The 5,441-nt window shown below is 31.2% G+C and overlaps 1 non-coding gene across 1 annotated transcript; it reads right to left on the bottom strand.

The window, feature by feature from the left end:
• Window positions 1-955: 955 nt before the first annotated feature.
• TRNAP-AGG (transfer RNA proline (anticodon AGG)) lies at window positions 956-1,027 on the bottom strand. Its single transcript has one exon. It is a non-coding gene; the product is annotated as a tRNA-Pro (tRNA).
• Window positions 1,028-5,441: the final 4,414 nt, after the last annotated feature.

Consider the following 5,441-nt stretch of genomic DNA (forward strand, 5'->3'; position numbering starts at 1 on the left):
ACGAAAATTGTGATTTCTCTTTCTTTCTTCTCCATTGTTATTTAACAGAAAAAAGCAGTAAGTGTGATTTGCTACCGATCTTTGAGTTCGTTGGTCATTAGGGTTTGAAGTACCGCTATACCAGTGAGGGTAATCCGTTCTATCCTGGGAGAAAATAATCCTAAATCTCGGGTATTAGGAGGCGATTAAGTTCCTTAAGGAAACACTGTGAATTTAGTGGACTCAGATTAATTTCTGTTTCTTCTACATTTCTAGTTTTGCTTTGCTTATGATTTTTGAATATATTTTCGAATACAAAGTATTAACAACCATAACAAAGAAATATCAATGTGTTACTAACAACTCAGGAATCGTGAAATTCTAATTTATGTGAGTCCTTCTATTTTGAAAAGCTGCAAGCTCAAACTCCAGGAATCGTTCTTGAAGTTTAAATTGAAAAGGTTTAAACTCCTGAAGTTCCAACTGCACATGTTAAACTCCATGAACAATTCATGCTATAATGTTCAAACTCCAATAGTCGTTCCTCGAATTTTTCGTGTTATGCCTGGGGAGTATTTTTGTCTATGTTTTATTTTCGCAATAAGAAATTAATTATTTTCTCATTACATTTTAAATACGCTAAACTCTTATAGCATAGAATAAAAGTGGCTATTTCAATTTCTTCCCAAATTTAGATGGTTGCTTAGTTGATATCAAGCCACGATAGAACAAATACCGCCTGCTGAAAAATATATGCAATTAAGAACATGGAACCCACAAAAAAAATTGCTTGGATATTTATCGTTAGGAAACACAATGGAGAAAAGATATAGAAACCAAATGACACTGTTCTTGTGTTTGGGGATATGCTTTTCAGTCCCTCAAAGGCTGGTAGAGATCCAAGGCCCAAAACAACAACTGCGCCTGTATAAGTGGCATCTATTTTGTTATGAAAAATCATAAATAAAATTAGAAGGGGGCATTCCGAGAATTGAACTCGGGACCTCTCGCACCCTAAGCGAGAATCATACCACTAGACCAAATGCCCACGGTGTTGCTTATAATATCATGTAACTTATATAATATATCATTTTCGATTGCAAAAGATTTCCTTTATATGCCAATTTTGTCTAGCGAAAAATTTATCCAATAAGAAACTTTTCAAACTTTGTGGGGTGGATCTCCATTTTGTTTATAATCCTAATGGAAAAAGAATAAACAAGAAGAAGATGTCTCCTATTTACAAAAATCACATAGAATTACAGGTGGATTATCGAGCTAAATTTAAAATTGACAACGGATGATAGCTAAAACATGGTAATCTTTGTCCTAAAAAAATCTACAAATATTCAGTTCTGAAAATAAATTTCCAGCATTTGACCATTAGTCCCTTACCTTTTGAGTTCTCAGAAAATTAAGAGATATATGGACAGGCCGCCGCTTCCCTTTTCCTCCATACAAATTAATGAATTATAACAAAGATTAAGCTCATCATGTGTATTTATTCCATCTCTGTTTAAGTTAATAATAACAAACAAACTAAGAAGAAAAAAAAATCAGATGACTTGCTACAAACTTCTATAAAGGGTAAAGCTCCCCAGGCCACCAGGGTCTAATATGATAACTGTAGTATCATTAAGTAGGCATTAAAAGTAATAAACAAGTTGAATTAATCCTACTATATATTTATAATTAATCAAGTTGTTTGCAAGTGCACAAAACATTTAGCAAAGTTCTCATAAGTTTAATTTGTTAAGATCCATGTTGTCCAACTTGACGAAATGATCAATTTGCTTAATATGGCCAATCTTCTCTATGCATAAAGTTTCTATATATGTCTTTTATTCACCTTCCAAGATGATAAACTCCAGAAATCCAAGCACTCAAAAAGATGCTCCGTAATCAGTATCAGTATAGCACTAGTATATCTTACCTCAACTTGCTTCTTGTTTATCAACTACTTATAATATTGAAGATCATAAGAAAATAAAAATAAGAATTAGAGTTTGTTGAATAAGTTAAAGCAAAAGACCTGTAGTTTTTTGTTGTTTATTTATGTGGTGCAGAAAAATATGGGATGGTCCCCAGTTAAGGATGAATTGAAGATCATGTAAGTGTTTCCACGTAGGAGGCATGAAATGCAAGTACTTTTTTTTTTTTTTTTTTACATAGTGGAAGCGCAGAAATATTAATTTGTACGCATTTTAATTATTTTTTCGAATATTTTGTTACTTTTAATCAATATATCTTTGTTTATAAAAATTTAGACACCAAAAAATTTATTTTATTGGTGTTTAAATTTTAATCTCTCATAATTTTCATCACACTCCGTTGACACTCAAACCAACCTTTAGGGGTAGAAATGCCAACGTTCAGTGGGTTTATATTAAAATTGGGAGAAGTCTATATACGAGATTTGGGAGAGCCAATCCAATTGGAGTAATGCCACTTTATCAGGCTTAAAATCATCATCAATTTGGGATTAAGGAAATTGCAACTTGCTATTTTAATTATAAACGAGGTTAAGGGCTATTCAATAAATAGTTAATCATTGTTTAATTTTTTAATTACATTCAGATGCCAAACTAGAATCTTGCATGTGTAACAACTCCATGGACACACTCCTAGTGACTTTTAATCCCACATTAGAATGTGGCATCGTCTGACTCTGTCCTTCTCCTTTCCCCTTTCCTACCTTTTGCAAAGAGAAATGGTTTAGTCAAACTTAGTAAACTATATATTTTATAATTGGAAGATCATTCATTTTTAGAGAACAATAATGGTTGTAATTGAGTGATAAATACTTTTTTATCCTTAACTAAAGTTCGAAAATTATGAATATGAAATCGCCTTTGTTAAGGCGCGTTGTACCTCTAATATGGGACTTCTGACACTATCTCAAATTTATCTGATCTCAATGCAAATATGGTGGAAAACTCAAAAAAAATAAAAATAAAGGAAATGCGAAAAAAAAAAAAAATCGTCGATCTGTAGGAAGGCAGAATAAATAATGAAAAAGAAAAAAAAAGAAGGAAAATTTCTCTAATAAAGAGTAGGCCACATATCAAAGAATTGAGAGAATAGAAGAGAAAAACAACGTCAAATTCATTCTCCAATATCAATCTCTTTCACTAGTAGCACATTTCTTTCTGATTTCTAAGCTAACAGGGTACGTCTGTTTTTCTTTCTGATGATCAGGTTTAATACTTTAGATTCCATACACTAATAAGTAGTTTGGTTGCCGGTTAGAGTTATGCAGGTATTAGTTATACATGTATTAGTTACGCAGAAATTACTTATACATGGATTAGTTATGCAGGAATTTTTTTTTTTTAATATTTGGTTTGTTGTATTAGAAATTGATATACGTTATATAAATTTAAAAGTAAAATACGTATTTACTGATTTTGTCCCTAATAGAGTGAGAAGAGGAAGAGCCTAGCATTGAGGCATCAATATCTCCATGCTTGTTCTCCAAAGGGTTTGATACAAATAAATCTATAGAAGGAAGCCTTTATGTGTAAAATGATAGGGGTAAATTTATCATTTCAATATTTTATCCATATATTACTATACTAATACATGTATTAGTTATTTCATCTTTTACCCCACATAAAATAATACACAGATTAACTCATAATTTAGATATGTATTATTTACGTAGAATTATAAAATAACAACCAAACATGATATTAGTTATGCTGAATTTTATACAGAATAACTAATGGCTACCAAACATTATATAAGTTATGTTGTCTCCGATACATTAATAACTTTTCTCCTAACCAGCTATCAAACGAGTTGCGTCTTGTAACGCCAAATTCATCTATACAATGTACCCAAATTAACACCGTCCATTCACTATTTAATTTACCGTCACTTTACCACATTCACATTCTCTTTTCTTTTCCTTTTTACCCCTATCCTTAATTAATTTCAAGATGACAACATAGAAAAATACGAAGGCATATCTTGAAACAATTCAAAATCTCTTACTTCGTGAAATCCGTCTTACATTTTTGCACTTCGATTCATGAATAAAATGAATACGATGCACAGAGTCCCCCAAATTAATTTATTCTAAGTTGAAACGGAGCATGTAATATATGGAACCCATTAATTTTTACCAAATATATATAACCCATTAATTTTTACCAAGAGTTCACATGAACACAATATTTTTTTTTCAAAAACCCTGCATATGTTAAGAAATTTACTAAATAACTATAAATATTTGACTGTAAATTCATATATTAACTTGATATCATTGTAGGAACTTATAAAATTTAAATTCTGAATTCGCGCTATTCTACCAAAGACTTTTTTGTTCCTTTTTTAATTTACAATTTTAAATATATATATAAAACTCTCTAGATATGCTCTGCTCGATGTATGGAGTGAAGAGAAGATGCTGAATTGAAGTACTACACGTGCACAGCTTATTCAATTAATTCCTACGGAGTACTACTACTTTATTTAAACAAACCTCTCTTCTCAATTCCCTCAACGGCCAAGCTAGCTAGTTGCTACCGTCCTTAGAAACCTAGTGCATTTATTTACTTATTAAAATAAAAGTTTAACTACTACACAGGAAAAAATTATACTTTAAGACTTTAAGTTACCTAAGATTTACTAAGAACGAATTAATTACAAGTTACTTTTTGTAACAAACATGGATTCGTAATTTGTAACAAATGTTAAATAACCTACTACCAGGAAATAACGTATATTAGCAGTGTGCATTTTTGTTACATTAATATTCATGCATATAAATAAAAATAAAAAGAAATTAACCCAAATAATTGCCTACCTAATTTCTTAAACTAAAAATAGTTGGCAATTATGTTTCTAACAACGATCACTCTAAAATATTGAAGGAAAAAAAAAAGACATTTTTCTTTTTCTTTATATTCTTTTCTACCAAGGAAAAACCTTTTATGCATATGCTCTTTTACGACGGAAGCTTTACTGTTTACCCATAAAACGATACAGTTGAATTTATACGTGGTTTATAGACAAGCGAATCGATTTGATCCCAAAACGATAAATAAATTAGATAAGAATGTAAGATTTAGCGTTGAAATCGAAATAAGACAATAAAGAGCTTGGTTCCGGGAGCAGAGCTTCCGAAGGTAGTAATAACAATGTTAAGAAATAAGAAAATAAAGTGTTATTGAGCTGTGAACAGTATATAACATAAGTTTGTCAAAAAATTCGTGTCATTCCAATGGTTGTTGGAATTCTTATTTATAGTGGCACCCAGGGAACAAGGTCCTAGGATCAAGCTCCTCTTAAGTGATAATTATGGGGGTCATTGAAGAATGTGTAACGGTATGCCATGAATGCCATATTCTCTATAACAGATTATGTATTTAATACTGCAGAATATTCTCCATTGAATGCTATCGGGTGATAGCTATTCACCTGGCTTCATGAGCAACATTCCCTTCGGGAGCTTCCCG

The sequence above is a fragment of the Nicotiana tomentosiformis genome, chromosome 6 (assembly GCF_000390325.3).
Source record: "Nicotiana tomentosiformis chromosome 6, ASM39032v3, whole genome shotgun sequence".
Taxonomy (NCBI): Eukaryota; Viridiplantae; Streptophyta; class Magnoliopsida; order Solanales; family Solanaceae; genus Nicotiana; species Nicotiana tomentosiformis.